This window comes from Paramormyrops kingsleyae, chromosome 13 (assembly GCF_048594095.1).
Source record: "Paramormyrops kingsleyae isolate MSU_618 chromosome 13, PKINGS_0.4, whole genome shotgun sequence".
In the NCBI taxonomy this organism is placed as follows: domain Eukaryota; kingdom Metazoa; phylum Chordata; class Actinopteri; order Osteoglossiformes; family Mormyridae; genus Paramormyrops; species Paramormyrops kingsleyae.
In genome coordinates this window covers 877,550-895,873 of record NC_132809.1, presented here as the reverse complement: position 1 = coordinate 895,873, position 18,324 = coordinate 877,550, and the positions used below count along the sequence as shown (strand labels likewise).

The 18,324-nt window shown below is 53.0% G+C and overlaps 1 pseudogene; it reads left to right on the top strand.

The window, feature by feature from the left end:
* The first annotated feature begins 1,242 nt into the window (after positions 1-1,242).
* Positions 1,243-2,880, top strand: LOC140578276 (zinc finger protein basonuclin-2 pseudogene; annotated as a pseudogene).
* The last annotated feature ends 15,444 nt before the right edge of the window (positions 2,881-18,324 follow it).

Sequence of the window (18,324 nt, the reverse complement as noted above, 5' to 3'; positions counted from 1 at the left end):
CACATACACACACACACACACACACACAATAAATGTACCTTGTGAATTATCATAATAACCGTGGGAAAATTATTTTTCTATTTTCTTGCTGCCATCTCCTGGCCGAATGTAAGTATTGCAATTACCAGAAATGAGCATTTTTAATGTTTTTAAATGGTAGTACTCAATTTTGGCCACCAGACGGCAACATAAAATGTGTGTGTGCAGTAACAGGGCACTGTGTCTGTGTGTGTGAGCTCTGACCGGGGGCTCTGTGTGTGTGTGTGTGCTCTAACTGGGCGCTGTGTGTGTGTGTGTGTGTGTGTGTGTGTGCTCTAACTGGGCGCTGTGTGTGTGTGTGTGTGTGTGTGTGTGTGTGTGTGCTGTAACAGGGCACTGTGTGTGTGGGCTGTATCAGCACACAGTGTGTGAGTGTGTGTGCTCTAAGTAGGCGCTGTGTGTGTGTGTGTGTGTGTGTGTGTGTGTGTGTGTGTGCGCGTGCGCGCGCGTGTGCATGCTGTAACTGGGCACTGTGTGTGTGGGTTTGCATAGATCACATTTGATAAAATTGTCCCCAAAGTGCAGTAAAACACACACATACACAGACATACACAATAAATTTACCTTGTGAATTATAATAAATTATTGTTCTATTTTCTTGCTGCCATCTCCTGGCCGAATGTAAGTATTGCAATTACCAGGCATTACTTAAAGCTTCTGCAACCTGAGAAATGCTTCCACAGGTGGCTGGGGCTTGAGTGTGGACCAATACGGGGGTGAGATTCAGCTAGGGTAGCATAATGCAGGTAGGTAACTATCACAGAAGTGTAACAGGACCGTTGCAAAACCATAACACACCGGTTAGAGGTCAGTCTTCCTCCTCTGTTGTGGGAGTCATTGTATTTGTATTTCTGTGAGGCATTTCTATGGATCAGCTGAGAAACAATAGACTTTGAGGTGTATCACAGGGACTGACTAATAGCAGTGCCCCAAAGCCCTAGGTTGTTTTTACGGTTGACAAGATTGAAAACGTTCCTGTTCTCTATCCATGAATGTAATGACTTCCTGCATGGTGACACAGGAGAAGAAGACTGAAAGGGAAGCTAGGAGAAGGAGGGTGTGTGCGGTGTCGCTCTGTTAAGATCTACGAGGTCTTTGCTCCAGGAGGCCTGGACATTGCAGGCAGGCAGCTATTTACCTTTAATCAGCTGTGCCAATTATGCAGAATCAATGACTTCTTGTGGTGTCCTTTGTTCCCCTTGATATGGCCTTCAGGATGCTGCAGGCAAGGTTCTGGACCACTGGACTATCATGTCCCGGGAGGAGGAGATCTGTCCATCTAGGAGAAAGAAGGCCAGGCCATCGCAGTGCCCTCATCAAAGACTGACTCTGACATCAGGACTTTCATCGAGAGCAACAACCGCTCTCGTAGCCCCAGCCTGCTGACGCACCTCGAGAACAGCAGTCTCTCCACTATACACCACTTTGAGAACATCCCCAACAGCCTGGCCTTCCTGCTTCCTTTCCAGTACATCAACCCAGTGTCTGCCCCCAAATGGGCTCATGCTGGAGCAGCCAGGTCACAGGCCACGGGAGTCCAGTCTGCCAAACCTGAGTGACCCCAACGAGAGCAGTGAGTCGGAGGTGTCTCTCTCACCGTTCCGCTATGGGCAAAGCCCAGGCCTGGGGGGCACCGGTGTCACTGTGGCGATCGAGCCTAAGCCTGAGCCTGCTAGCGTAACAACCATCTCCCCGACCCCCACCTCCCAGCAGCCTCAACAGCAGCAAGCACCAATGCAGCAGCAGCCGGCTGGACTGAGTGAGCAACATGCATTTGTTAAGAGTGAGCAAGCCAAGAGCATCGTTACCTCGTCCTTCTCCTCCAAGATGCATCGCATGCGGCGCATGGGTTCTATCTCACGCAAGGGCCGAGTGTGCTGCAACGCATGCGGCAAGACCTTCTATGACAAGGGCACCCAGAGGATCCACTACAATGCTGTGCACCTGAAGATCAAGCACCGCTGCACTATCGAGGGCTGCAACATGGTGTTCAGCTCCCTGCGCAGCCTCAACCGGCACAGCGCCAACCCTAACCCCCGACTACACATGCCCATGCTGCGGAACAACCGTGACAAGGACCTCATCCGCTCCAGCGTTGGCTCTGGCACATCTGTCATCTCCAGCACCAAAAGCAGTTTGACTCTGACCAGCCCGGGACGGCCACCTCTTGGCTTCACTACCCCACCGCTCGAGCCCATGCTGCAGTCTCCCCTGCAAAGTTCTCTGATCTTCCCATCCTTGAAATCAGTCCAGCCAGTACAACCGATACCCCCATTCTATTGTGCGCTGTTGTCCCCTGGGGATCTTGTCAGTTCACCGGTCTCCCTGCCCACCAGCTCCATACTCCCTCCGGCCTCTAACAACATGTTTCTCATGGAGCAGCAGGCCTCGGCCTCTGGCTCCCACAATCCTCTAGTGGCCGAGGCAGGGCTTGTCAGCCACAAGCTGCCTGGTACTGGCATCCAGGAACATTTTGTTGACCCCACACCCAAGAAGAAGCCCCGCAAATCCAGCATGCCAGTGAAAATTGAGAAGGAGGTCATCAGCGTGGCTGATGTGTTCGACGAGAAAGAGGAGGAGGAGGAGGAGGATGAGGAAGGGGTCAGGGTCCTGAATGGAATGACTAGCACCCAGGGATGCCACCATCCACATTCCCACCTTTACAACAACAGCAACCACAGTGGGGGCAGCAGCCAAGCATCTCCCAGCCGGGATGAGGTGAGCCCTGGGCTGACACTGAGGAGCATTCTCCAGCTGGAGCAGGATGAAGCTCGGACTACCAGCAAGAGGTGGAGGGGGCCAGCGAAGGGGAGGGTGGCTCAAACAGGGCAGACTGGGTGAGGGGTGGTGCCAGGGAGGGGTTCCCAGAGCTGCCGGGCCAGGGGGTCGCCCCGAGTGCTGTCCCGTGCATGCTGTGCCACAAACCATACAGCTGCAAGGGCACTCGCTTCAAGACGGTACATCTGCACCAGATGCAGCGCCGCAAGGTTCCGGGCTGCAGCCTCACATTCTCCTCGACGCGGAGCTGCAACCAGCAGAGCAGAACCCCAGCCTGCGCCGGCATGTGGCCAAATGACTGCCCCCCACCCCCAGGCCTCCTACTTTCACACTGTACTTGTGGAAGTCTCTAGACGCGCTTGGATGGGTAGCTCTGCTGCTGCTGCATCCCTGTGGCCCCAACACGTCCTGTCGCTTCCATGGAAACCCTCGTCCATCTCCAAAAGTTCGGACACTTCTTTTGTGACTGTTGCTCGCAGAAATTGTAGTAATAAGAAGAGAGCCTTCTCGGTGTATTATTAGTGTAATAATAGCTTTTAAATGACCCATTAACAGAGCATGACAGCCTCATCTGTAAATAACATCCCAGAGGGTTCTTTATGTAAAAAATGTACTGAGGGTGTCAGTGCCCATGCTTGTTTCATTTCATGGCACCTCCAGCTCTCAGACTGAAGGAAAATGTAGCCTCTAGCTCATTTGATTTCTTTATTTTCACTTTGATGCACACTTCAGACTAAAAAAAAAAGCTCAAATTCTTTTATAAATGTACCAATGCAGAGAAGGCCTGCATGCTTTTGGCTTCTGAACATAGGATTTGTTCTTTGTGTTGCCACATTTGTATGTTGACCCAGTCTTGCACTTTTCAAGTCTACAAGGGGATGTGTAATATTTTGTGTGTCTTGAGGTCACCTGCCTCTAAGGTGTTTTAAGAAAATGCTGATGACATGATTTTCTGCTTTCCATTTGAAACAACCATTGAGTCTTAGCGCAATAGCAGATAAGCCGAGTAATATTAATCTCTGCTTTTAGCTCTCATAAGAGCAGCCCAAGTGCTGTTCAAGGTATTGTTCAGAGAAAGATCTCTGAGGTGTTCCCAGGGAGTGATCTCTGAGGTATCATCCAGAGTGTGATATCCAAGCTTAGTTGTTACTTCATTAATGTTCCTTCCAGAAGTTGACAAGATTTCTGTATCTCTATATTATTTACATTTTAATGCTTCATTTAAGGTGATCCAGGTGCTTTCTGAAGACTGCATAAATCAAGCATGTATTTGAACTTAACTGTGACGAAAAACAAATGAAGTGTTTTCATATTTCAGGCTGGGGACACAAGCGTAAGACACGAGTTTTAAGTTTGCTCTCCAGAAAATCTGGCCACAAGTCACTTTGGGTCCTCACTTAGTGTTCTGATGTGCTGTACCGTCACTAGTGGTGCATAAGTATAGGTAGCCACTGGAGACAAACTTCACCAGATCATTCAGCATTTGGATATACACTCACCTAAAGGATTATTAGGAACACCTGTTAAATTTCTCATTAATGCAATTATCTAATCAACCAATCACATGGCAGTTGCTTCAATGCATTTAGGGGTGTGGTCCTGGTCAAGACAATCTCCTGCGGTCTGTTTCACAAAGCAGGATTACTTGCTTAGCCGGATAACTTGCCAGATTTAAGGTAGTCTGAGCTAAATAGACCTTATTTTCATCAACTTACATTTAGCCCAGGCTACCTTACCTTAGTATTTCACAATCTGCTCAGTTACTGGGATTTTCACGCACAACCATTTCTAGGGTTTACAAAGAATGGTGTGCAAAGGGAAAAACATCCAGTATGCGGCAGTCCTGTGGGCGAAAATGCCTTGTTGATGCTAGAGGTCAGAGGAGAATGGGCCGACTGATTCAAGCTGATAGAAGAGCAACTTTGGCTGAAATAACCACTCGTTACAACTGAGGTATGCAGCAAAGCATTTGTGAAGCCACAAAACGCACAACCTTGAGGCGGATGGGCTACAACAGCAGAAGACCCCACCGGGTACCACTCATCTCCACTACAAATAGGAAAAAGAGGCTACAATTTGCACGAGCTCACCAAAATTGGACAGTTGAAGACTGGAAAAATGTTGCCTGGTCTGATGAGTCTCGATTTCTGTTGAGACATTCAAATGGTAGAGTCAGAATTTGGCGTAAACAGAATGAGAACATGGATCCATCATGCCTTGTTACCACTGTGCAGGCTGGTGGTGGTGGTGTAATGGTGTGGGGGATGTTTTCTTGGCACACTTTAGGCCCCTTAGTGCCAATTGGGCATCGTTTAAATGCCACGGCCTACCTGAGCATTGTTTCTGACCATGTCCATCCCTTTATGACCACCATGTACCCATCCTCTGATGGCTACTTCCAGCAGGATAATGCACCATGTCACAAAGCTCAAATCATTTCAAATTGGTTTCTTGAACATGACAATGAGTTCACTGTACTAAAATGGCCCCCACAGTCACCAGATCTCAACCCAATAGAGCATCTTTGGGATGTGGTGGAACGGGAGCTTCGTGCCCTGGATGTGCATCCCACAAATCTCCATCAACTGCAAGATGCTATCCTATCAATATGGGCCAACATTTCTAAAGAATGCTTTCAGCACCTTGTTGAATCAATGCCACGTAGAATTAAGGCAGTTCTGAAGGCGAAAGGTGGTCAAACACCGTATTAGTATGGTGTTCCTAATAATCCTTTAGGTGAGTGTATGTTGTATCTGTATGAATTTTGGTGTCGGACTGCAGCAGTAACTTGATGCCAGTCATTATCATGGCCACCTGCTTGCTGCGTATGAAGGTGTAGGTGCCGCATGAGGCTGCTGCAGTGGCGTCCCCGCTGTTATGAGTGCAGCTGTGCAAAGTGGAAATGAAGCCCAGCCCCCCCCACATATAATACTCCTGTCTTATGAAATAAAACGATTCTTACAAAAACCAGGGGCAGTGATCATGGCAATCATAGGAGGCAGTCACATGATCATGTCAGTCATAGGAGGCAGTAATGTGATCATACCAAAGGAGGCAGTTACACAATCGAGCCAGTCACATGATCACACCACTCTCTGGAGGCAGTCACATGGTCATTGGAAGCAGTCATATGATCGCACCAAACACAGGAGGCAGTTGTGCAATCATTCCATTCAAAGGAGGCAGTCATATGATCACAGGAGGCAGTTACATGATCATGCCAATCACAACAGGCAGTCACCTGAGCACACCAATCACAGGAGGTATTCACAAATCAGGCCAGTTCCAGGAGGCAGTGACATGATCATGCTAACCACAGAGCTGACACTGAAAAGACTCCCTGTCAAATATTTATTTAAAGGATTGAGGACACCAACAGTGATTCTACTTAAACTTTAATTCACTTACTTTAATTAAAGTGTGGTATAAATCAACCTCTCTGATAACACATTGACGTATTGTCCCTGAATCACTGAAAATACTTGGTTAACATATGATTAATATGATTAACATGATTACTTATGCCATAAATTGCGTAACAACAATTACCTGGGCCAAACAAACCCATCCCTCACCTGTACTATTCACGCCTACTAGCAAATGAACTGTAGTGAAACCTCAGTGATTGGACTCATCAGCCTGAGTCAGATAGAGGACTGGATTGTTCCCAGCAAACTCTTGTAGTAATCGGTCATGTGTGGCCTTAAGGGGCTCCTCCACTGCCCGCGACTTAACATGTATGTAATAGTTTGGGGTCTATTTCTTTTCTTTTTTGCTTAAAGGTTTTCTACCTGACTACGTTATCTGGTGGCAACATTGGTTACCTTGCTGAGATCCGAATAAAAGGAAAATAAGGATAAAAGAAATAGTGGGTTTGCTTAGTCTGTCGAGTGGAATCCAGTTATACCTCCAAGTGGATGTTGTTATTCCTTTCAAGTTGGGGAAATTGCACAAAAGGAAAAGGGACAACTTGACAAGCACTCAGGTGTGGTCATAAAGGGATGGACACGGTCAGCGGCAGCACTCAGGTAGACTGGTCACAAAGGAATGGTCACGGTCAGCGGCAGCACTCAGGTAGGCTATGGTCAAAAAGGGATGGACACGGTCAGCGGCAGCACTCAGGTAGGCTGTGGTCATAAAGGGATGGACACAGTCAGCGGCAGCACTCAGGTAGACTGGTCAAAAAGGGATGGACACGGTCAGCGGCAGCACTCAGGTAGGCTGTGGTCAAAAAGGGATGGACACGGTCAGCGGCAGAACTCAGGTAGACTGTGGTCATAAAGGGATGGACACAGTCAGCGGCAGCACTCAGGTAGACTGGTCAAAAAGGGATGGACACGGTCAGCGGCAGCACTCAGGTAGACTGCGGTCATAAAGGGATGGATACGGTCAGCAGCAAACTCAGGTAGACTGGTCATAAAGGGATGGATACGGTCAGCAGCAGAACTCAGGTAGGCTGCGGTCATAAAGGGATGGCCACGGTCAGCGGCAGCACTCAGGTAGGCTGCGGTCATAAAGGGATGGACACGGTCAGCAGCAGCACTCAGGTAGACTGGTCATAAAGGGATGGACACGGTCAGCGGCAGCACTAAGGTAGACTGGTCATAAAGGGATGGACACGGTCAGTGGCAGCACTCATGTAGGCTGTGGTCATAAAGGGATGGACACGGTCAGTGGCAGCACTCAGGTAGACTGGTCATAAAGGGATGGACACGGTCAGCGGCAGCACTCAGGTAGACTGTGGTCATAAAGAGATGGATACGGTCAGCGGCAGCACTAAGGTAGACTGGTCATAAAGGGATGGACACGGTCAGCAGCAGAACTCAGGTAGGCTGCGGTCATAATGTGATGGACATAGTCAGCAGCAGCACTCAGGTAGGCTGCGGTCATAAAGGGATGGACACGGTCAGCGGCAGCACTCAGGTTGGCTGCGGTCATAAAGGGATGGTCACGGTCAGCGGCAGCACTCAGGTAGACTGGTCATAAAGGGATGGACACGGTCAGCGGCAGCACTCAGGTAGACTGGTCATAATGTGATGGACATAGTCAGCAGCAGCACTCAGGTAGGCTGCGGTCATAAAGGGATGGACACGGTCAGCGGCAGCACTCAGGTTGGCTGCGGTCATAAAGGGATGGACACGGTCAGCGGCAGCACTCAGGTAGACTGGTCATAAAGGGATGGACACGGTCAGCGGCAGCACTCAGGTAGACTGGTCATAATGTGATGGACATAGTCAGCAGCAGCACTCAGGTAGGCTGCGGTCATAATGTGATGGACAAAGTCAGCGGCAGCACTCAGGTAGACTGCGGTCATAAAGGGATGGACACGGTCAGCGGCAGCACTCAGGTAGGCTGCGGTCATAAAGGGATGGACACGGTCAGCGGCAGCACTAAGGTAGACTGGTCATAAAGGGATGGACACGGTCAGCAGCAGAACTCAGGTAGGCTGCGGTCATAATGTGATGGACATAGTCAGCAGCAGCACTCAGGTAGGCTGCGGTCATAAAGGGATGGACACGGTCAGCGGCAGCACTCAGGTTGGCTGCGGTCATAAAGGGATGGTCACGGTCAGCGGCAGCACTCAGGTAGACTGGTCATAAAGGGATGGACACGGTCAGCGGCAGCATTCAGGTAGGCTGCGGTCATAAAGGGATGGACACGGTCAGCGGCAGCACTCAGGTAGACTGGTCATAAAGGGATGGACACAGTCAGCGGCAGCACTCAGGTAGACTGGTCATAATGTGATGGACATAGTCAGCAGCAGCACTCAGGTAGGCTGCGGTCATAATGTGATGGACAAAGTCAGCGGCAGCACTCAGGTAGACTGCGGTCATAAAGGGATGGACACGGTCAGCGGCAGCACTCAGGTAGACTGGTCATAATGTGATGGACATAGTCAGCAGCAGCACTCAGGTAGGCTGCGGTCATAATGTGATGGACATAGTCAGCGGCAGCACTCAGGTAGACTGCGGTCATGAAGGGATGGACACGGTCAGCGGCAGCACTCAGGTAGACTGTGGTCATAAAGAGATGGACACGGTCAGCAGCAGCACTCAGGTAGGCTGCGGTCATAATGTGATGGACACGGTCAGCGGCAGCACTCAGGTAGACTGTGGTCATAAAGAGATGGATACGGTCAGCAGTAGCACTCAGGTAGGCTGCGGTCATAAAGGGATGGACACGGTCAGCAGCAGCACTCAGGTAGGCTGCGGTCATAATGTGATGGACAAAGTCAGCGGCAGCACTCAGGTAGACTGCGGTCATAAAGGGATGGACACGGTCAGCGGCAGCACTCAGGTAGACTGGTCATAATGTGATGGACATAGTCAGCAGCAGCACTCAGGTAGGCTGCGGTCATAATGTGATGGACATAGTCAGCGGCAGCACTCAGGTAGACTGCGGTCATGAAGGGATGGACACGGTCAGCGGCAGCACTCAGGTAGACTGTGGTCATAAAGAGATGGACACGGTCAGCAGCAGCACTCAGGTAGGCTGCGGTCATAATGTGATGGACACGGTCAGCGGCAGCACTCAGGTAGACTGTGGTCATAAAGAGATGGATACGGTCAGCAGTAGCACTCAGGTAGGCTGCGGTCATAAAGGGATGGACACGGTCGGCGGCAGCACTCAGGTAGGCTGCGGTCATAAAGGGATGGACACGGTCAGCGGCAGCACTCAGGTAGACTGCGGTCATAAAGGGATGGACACGGTCAGCGGCAGCACTAAGGTAGACTGGTCATAAAGGGATGGACACGGTGAGCGGCAGCACTCATGTAGGCTGTGGTCATAAAGGGATGGACATGGTCAGCAGCAGCACTAAGGCAGACTGGTCATAAAGGGATGGACACGGTCAGCAGCAGAACTCAGGTAGGCTGCGGTCATAAAGGGATGGACACGGTCAGCGGCAGCACTCAGGTAGGCTGCGGTCATAAAGGGATGGACACGGTCAGCGGCAGCACTCAGGTTGGCTGCGGTCATAAAGGGATGGTCACGGTCAGCGGCAGCACTCAGGTAGACTGGTCATAAAGGGATGGACACGGTCAGCAGCAGAACTCAGGTAGGCTGCGGTAATAAAGGGATGGACACGGTCAGCGGCAGCACTCAGGTAGGCTGCGGTCATAAAGGGATGGACACGGTCAGCGGCAGCACTAAGGTAGACTGGTCATAAAGGGATGGACACGGTCAGCAGCAGAACTCAGGTAGGCTGCGGTCATAAAGGGATGGAAACGGTCAGCGGCAGCACTCAGGTAGGCTGCGGTCATAAAGGGATGGACACGGTCAGCGGCAGCACTCAGGTAGACTGGTCATAAAGGGATGGACACGGTCAGCAGCAGCACTAAGGTAGACTGGTCATAAAGGGATGGACACGGTCAGCGGCAGCACTCATGTAGGCTGTGGTCATAAAGGGATGGACAAGGTCAGCGGCAGAACTCAGGTAGACTGTGGTCATAAAGGGATGGACATGGTCAGCAGCAGCACTCAGGTAGGCTGCGGTCATAAAGGGATGGACACGGTCAGCGGCAGCACTCAGGTAGGCTGCGGTCATAAAGGGATGGACACGGTCAGCGGCAGCACTAAGGTAGACTGGTCATAAAGGGATGGACACGGTCAGCGGCAGCACTCATGTAGGCTGTGGTCATAAAGGGATGGACACGGTCAGCAGCAGAACTCAGTTAGGCTGCGGTCATAAAGGGATGGACACGGTCAGCGGCAGCACTCAGGTAGGCTGCGGTCATAAAGGGATGGACACGGTCAGCGGCAGCACTAAGGTAGACTGGTCATAAAGGGATGGACACGGTCAGCGGCAGCACTCAGGTAGACTGGTCATAAAGGGATGGACACGGTCAGCGGCAGCACTCAGGTAGACTGTGGTCATAAAGAGATTGACACGGTCAGCAGCAGAACTGAGGTAGGCTGCGGTCATAAAGGGATGGACACAGTCAGCGGCAGCACTCAGGTAGGCTGCGGTCATAAAGGGATGGACACGGTCAGCGGCAGCACTCAGGTAGGCTGCGGTCATAAAGGGATGGACACGGTCAGCGGCAGCACTCAGGTAGGCTGCGGTCATAAAGGGATGGACACGGTCAGCGGCAGCACTAAGGTAGACTGGTCATAAAGGGATGGACACGGTCAGCGGCAGCACTCAGTTAGGCTGCGGTCATAAAGGGATGGACACGGTCAGCGGCAGCACTCAGGTAGGCTGCGGTCATAAAGGGATGGACACGGTCAGCGGCAGCACTAAGGTAGACTGGTCATAAAGGGATGGACACGGTCAGCAGCAGAACTCAGGTAGGCTGCGGTCATAAAGGGATGGACACGGTCAGCGGCAGCACTCAGGTAGGCTGCGGTCATAATGGGATGGACACGGTCAGCGGCAGCACTCAGGTAGGCTGCGGTCATAAAGGGATGGTCACGGTCAGCGGCAGCACTCAGGTAGACTGCGGTCATAAAGGGATGGACACGGTCAGCGGCAGCACTCAGGTACACTGAGGTCATAAAGGGATGGACACGGTCAGCGGCAGCACTCAGGTAGACTGCGGTGATAAAGGGGTGGACACGGTCAGCGGCAGCACTCAGGTAGACTGTGGTCATAAAGAGATGGATACGGTCAGCTGCAGAACTCAGGTAGGCTGCGGTCATAAAGGGATGGACACGGTCAGCAGCAGAACTCAGGTAGGCTGCGGTCATAAAGGGATGGACACGGTCAGCAGCAGCACTCAGGTAGGCTGCGGTCATAATGTGATGGACACGGTCAGCGGCAGCACTCAGGTAGACTGGTCATAAAGGGATGGACACGGTCAGCGGCAGCACTCAGGTAGACTGGTCATAAAGGGATGGACACGGTCAGCGGCAGCACTCAGGTAGGCTGCGGTCATAATGTGATGGACACGGTCAGCGGCAGCACTCAGGTAGACTGGTCATAAAGGGATGGACACGGTCAGCGGCAGCACTCAGGTAGACTGGTCATAAAGGGATGGACACGGTCAGCGGCAGCACTCAGGTAGACTGTGGTCATAAAGAGATGGATACGGTCAGCAGCAGAACTCAGGTAGGCTGCGGTCATAAAGGGATGGACACGGTCAGCGGCAGCACTCAGGTAGGCTGCGGTCATAAAGGGATGGACACGGTCAGCGGCAGCACTCAGGTAGGCTGCGGTCATAAAGGGATGGACACGGTCAGCAGCAGAACTAAGGTAGGCTGCGGTCATAAAGGGATGGACACGGTCAGCGGCAGCACTCAGGTAGGCTGCGGTCATAAAGGGATTGACACGGTCAGTGGCAGCACTCAGGTAGACTGGTCATAAAGTGATGGACACGGTCAGCGGCAGCACTAAGGTAGACTGGTCATAAAGGGATGGACACGGTCAGCGGCAGCACTAAGGTAGACTGGTCATAAAGTGATGGACATGGTCAGCGGCAGCACTCAGGTAGACTGTGGTCATAAAGGGATGGACATGGTCAGCAGCAGCACACAGGTAGGCTGCGGTCATAATGTGATGGACACGGTCAGCAGCAGCACTCAGGTAGGCTGCGGTCATAATGTGATGGACACGGTCAGCGGCAGCACTCAGGTAGACTGGTCATAAAGGGATGGACACGGTCAGCGGCAGCACTCAGGTAGGCTGCGGTCATAATGTGATGGACATGGTCAGCAGCAGCACTCAGGTAGGCTGCGGTCATAATGTGATGGACACGGTCAGCGGCAGCACTCAGGTAGACTGGTCATAAAGGGATGGACACGGTCAGCGGCAGCACTCAGGTAGGCTGTGGTCATAAAGGGATGGACACAGTCAGCGGCAGCACTCAGGTAGACTGTGGTCATAAAGGGATGGACATGGTCAGCAGCAGCACACAGGTAGGCTGCGGTCATAATGTGATGGACATGGTCAGCAGCAGCACTCAGGTAGGCTGCGGTCATAATGTGATGGACACGGTCAGCGGCAGCACTCAGGTAGACTGGTCATAAAGGGATGAACACGGTCAGCGGCAGCACTCAGGTAGACTGTGGTCATAAAGACATTGACACGGTCAGCGGCAGCACTCAGGTAGACTGTGGTCATAAAGGGATGGACACGGTCAGCGGCAGCACTCAGGTAGGCTGCGGTCATAAAGGGATGGACACGGTCAGTGGCAGCACTCAGGTAGGCTGCGGTCATAAAGGGATGGACACGGTCAGCAGCAGAACTCAGGTAGGCTGCGGTCATAAAGGGATGGACACGGTCAGCGGCAGCACTCAGGTAGGCTGCGGTCATAAAGGGATGGACACGGTCAGCGGCAGCACTCAGGTAGACTGCGGACATAATGTGATGGACATGGTCAGCAGCAGCACTCAGGTAGGCTGCGGTCAAAATGTGATGGACACGGTCAGCGGCAGCACTCAGGTAGACTGGTCATAAAGGGATGGACACGGTCAGCGGCAGCACTCAGGTAGGCTGCGGTCATAAAGGGATGGACATGGTCAGCAGCAGCACTCAGGTAGGCTGCGGTCATAATGTGATGGACACGGTCAGCGGCAGCACTCAGGTAGACTGGTCATAAAGGGATGGACACGGTCAGCGGCAGCACTCAGGTAGACTGGTCATAAAGGGATGGACACGGTCAGCGGCAGCACTCAGGTAGACTGTGGTCATAAAGAGATTGACACGGTCAGTGGCAGCACTCAGGTAGACTGTGGTCATAAAGAGATTGACACGGTCAGTGGCAGCACTCAGGTAGACTGGTCATAAAGGGATGGACACGGTCAGCGGCAGCACTCAGGTAGACTGTGGTCATAAAGAGATTGACACGGTCAGTGGCAGCACTCAGGTAGACTGTGGTCATAAAGAGATTGACACGGTCAGCAGCAGCACTCAGGTAGGCTGCGGTCATAATGTGATGGACACGGTCAGCGGCAGCACTCAGGTAGACTGGTCATAAAGGGATGGACACGGTCAGCGGCAGCACTCAGGTAGGCTGCGGTCATAAAGGGATGGACATGATCAGCAGCAGCACACAGGTAGGCTGCGGTCATAATGTCATGGACATGGTCAGCAGCAGCACTCGGGTAGGCTGCGGTCATAATGTGATGGACACGGTCAGCGGCAGCACTCAGGTAGACTGGTCATAAAGGGATGGACACGGTCAGCGGCAGCACTCAGGTAGACTGTGGTCATAAAGACATTGACACGGTCAGCGGCAGCACTCAGGTAGACTGTGGTCATAAAGGGATGGACACGGTCAGCAGCAGCACTCAGGTAGGCTGCGGTCATAAAGGGATGGACACGGTCAGCGGCAGCACTCAGGTAGACTGGTCATAAAGGGATGGACACGGTCAGCGGCAGCACTCAGGTAGACTGTGGTCATAAAGAGATGGATACGGTCAGCAGCAGAACTCAGGTAGGCTGCGGTCATAAAGGGATGGACACGGTCAGCGGCAGCACTCAGGTAGGCTGCGGTCATAAAGGGATTGACACGGTCAGCGGCAGCACTCAGGTAGACTGGTCAGAAAGGGATGGACACGGTCAGCGGCAGCACTAAGGTAGACTGGTCATAAAGGGATGGACACGGTCAGCGGCAGCACTCAGGTAGACTGTGGTCATAAAGGGATGGACATGGTCAGCAGCAGCACACAGGTAGGCTGCGGTCATAATGTGATGGACACGGTCAGCAGCAGCACTCAGGTAGGCTGCGGTCATAATGTGATGGACACGGTCAGCGGCAGAACTCAGGTAGGCTGCGGTCATAAAGGGATTGACACGGTCAGCGGCAGCACTCAGGCAGACTGGTCATAAAGGGATGGACACGGTCAGCGGCAGCACTAAGGTAGACTGGTCATAAAGGGATGGACACGGTCAGCGGCAGCACTCAGGTAGACTGTGGTCATAAAGGGATGGACATGGTCAGCAGCAGCACACAGGTAGGCTGCGGTCATAATGTGATGGACACGGTCAGCAGCAGCACTCAGGTAGGCTGCGGTCATAATGTGATGGACACGGTCAGCGGCAGCACTCAGGTAGACTGGTCATAAAGTGATGGACACGGTCAGCGGCAGCACTCAGGTAGGCTGCGGTCATAATGTGATGGACATGGTCAGCGGCAGCACTCAGGTAGGCTGCGGTCATAATGTGATGGACACGGTCAGCGGCAGCACTCAGGTAGACTGGTCAAAAAGGGATGGACACGGTCAGCGGCAGCACTCAGGTAGGCTGTGGTCATAAAGGGATGGACACAGTCAGCGGCAGCACTCAGGTAGACTGTGGTCATAAAGGGATGGACATGGTCAGCAGCAGCACACAGGTAGGCTGCGGTCATAATGTGATGGACATGGTCAGCAGCAGCACTCGGGTAGGCTGCGGTCATAATGTGATGGACACGGTCAGCGGCAGCACTCAGGTAGACTGGTCATAAAGGGATGGACACGGTCAGCGGCAGCACTCAGGTAGACTGTGGTCATAAAGACATTGACACGGTCAGCGGCAGCACTCAGGTAGACTGTGGTCATAAAGGGATGGACACGGTCAGCAGCAGCACTCAGGTAGGCTGCGGTCATAAAGGGATGGACACGGTCAGCAGCAGAACTCAGGTAGGCTGCGGTCATAATGGGATGGACACGGTCAGCGGCAGCACTCAGGTAGACTGGTCATAAAGGGATGGACACGGTCAGCGGCAGCACTCAGGTAGACTGTGGTCATAAAGAGATGGATACGGTCAGCAGCAGAACTCAGGTAGGCTGCGGTCATAAAGGGATGGACACGGTCAGCGGCAGCACTCAGGTAGGCTGCGGTCATAAAGGGATGGACACGGTCAGCGGCAGCACTCAGGTAGGCTGCGGTCATAAAGGGATGGACACGGTCAGCAGCAGAACTAAGGTAGGCTGCGGTCATAAAGGGATGGACACGGTCAGCGGCAGCACTCAGGTAGGCTGCGGTCATAAAGGGATGGACACGGTCAGCGGCAGCACTCAGGTAGACTGCGGTCATAATGTGATGGACATGGTCAGCAGCAGCACTCAGGTAGGCTGCGGTCATAATGTGATGGACACGGTCAGCGGCAGCACTCAGGTAGACTGGTCATAAAGGGATGGACACGGTCAGCGGCAGCACTCAGGTAGACTGGTCATAAAGGGATGGACACGGTCAGCGGCTGCACTCAGGTAGACTGTGGTCATAAAGAGATTGACACGGTCAGTGGCAGCACTCAGGTAGACTGTGGTCATAAAGAGATTGACACAGTCAGTGGCGGCACTCAGGTAGACTGGTCATAAAGGGATGGACACGGTCAGCAGCAGCACTCAGGTAGGCTGCGGTCATAATGTGATGGACACGGTCAGCGGCAGCACTCAGGTAGACTGGTCATAAAGGGATGGACACGGTCAGCGGCAGCACTCAGGTAGGCTGCGGTCATAAAGGGATTGACACGGTCAGCAGCAGAACTCAGGTAGGCTGCGGTCATAAAGGGATGGACACGGTCAGCGGCAGCACTCAGGTAGGCTGCGGTCATAAAGGGATGGACACGGTCAGCAGCAGCACTCAGGTAGGCTGCGGTCATAATGTGATGGACACGGTCAGCGGCAGCACTCAGGTAGACTGGTCATAAAGGGATGGACACGGTCAGCGGCAGCACTCAGGTAGGCTGCGGTCATAATGTGATGGACATGGTCAGCAGCAGCACTCAGGTAGGCTGCGGTCATAATGTGATGGACACGGTCAGCGGCAGCACTCAGGTAGACTGGTCATAAAGGGATGGACACGGTCAGCGGCAGCACTCAGGTAGGCTGTGGTCATAAAGGGATGGACACAGTCAGCGGCAGCACTCAGGTAGACTGTGGTCATAAAGGGATGGACATGGTCAGCAGCAGCACACAGGTAGGCTGCGGTCATAATGTGATGGACATGGTCAGCAGCAGCACTCAGGTAGGCTGCGGTCATAATGTGATGGACACGGTCAGCGGCAGCACTCAGGTAGACTGGTCATAAAGGGATGGACACGGTCAGCGGCAGCACTCAGGTAGACTATGGTCATAAAGACATTGACACGGTCAGCGGCAGCACTCAGGTAGACTGTGGTCATAAAGGGATGGACACGGTCAGCAGCAGCACTCAGGTAGGCTGCGGTCATAAAGGGATGGACACGGTCAGCAGCAGAACTCAGGTAGGCTGCGGTCATAAAGGGATGGACACGGTCAGCGGCAGCACTCAGGTAGACTGGTCATAAAGGGATGGACACGGTCAGCGGCAGCACTCAGGTAGACTGTGGTCATAAAGAGATGGATACGGTCAGCAGCAGAACTCAGGTAGGCTGCGGTCATAAAGGGATGGACACGGTCAGCGGCAGCACTCAGGTAGGCTGCGGTCATAAAGGGATGGACACGGTCAGCGGCAGCACTCAGGTAGGCTGCGGTCATAAAGGGATGGACACGGTCAGCAGCAGAACTCAGGTAGGCTGCGGTCAAAATGTGATGGACACGGTTAGCGGCAGCACTCAGGTAGACTGGTCATAAAGGGATGGACACGGTCAGCGGCAGCACTCAGGTAGGCTGCAGTCATAAAGGGATGGACACGGTCAGCGGCAGCACTCAGGTAGACTGCGGTCATAATGTGATGGACATGGTCAGCAGCAGCACTCAGGTAGGCTGCGGTCAAAATGTGATGGACACGGTCAGCGGCAGCACTCAGGTAGACTGGTCATAAAGGGATGGACACGGTCAGCGGCAGCACTCAGGTAGGCTGCGGTCATAAAGGGATGGACACGGTCAGCGGCAGCACTCAGGTAAACTGCTCATAAAGGGATGGACACGGTCAGCGGCTGCACTACGGTAGACTGGTCATAAAGGGATGGACACGGTCAGCGGCAGCACTCAGGTAGACTGTGGTCATAAAGAGATTGACACGGTCAGCAGCAGAACTCAGGTAGGCTGCGGTCATAAAGGGATGGACACGGTCAGCGGCAGCACTCAGGTAGGCTGCGGTCATAAAGGGATGGACACGGTCAGCGGCAGCACAAAGGTAGGCTGCGGTCATAAAAGGATGGACACGGTCAGCGGCAGCACTCAGGTAGGCTGTGGTCATAAAGGGATGGACACGGTCAGCGGCAGCACTAAGGTAGACTGGTCATAAAGGGATGGACACGGTCAGCGGCAGCACTCAGTTAGGCTGCGGTCATAAAGGGATGGACACGGTCAGCGGCAGCACTCAGGTAGGCTGCGGTCATAAAGGGATGGACACGGTCAGCGGCAGCACTAAGGTAGACTGGTCATAAAGGGATGGACACGGTCAGCGGCAGAACTGAGGTAGGCTGCGGTCATAAAGGGATGGACACGGTCAGCGGCAGCACTCAGGTAGGCTGCGGTCATAAAGGGATGGACACGGTCAGCAGCAGCACTCAGGTAGGCTGCGGTCATAATGTGATGGACACGGTCAGCGGCAGCACTCAGGTAGACTGGTCATAAAGGGATGGACACGGTCAGCGGCAGCACTAAGGTAGACTGGTCATAAAGTGATGGACATGGTCAGCGGCAGCACTCAGGTAG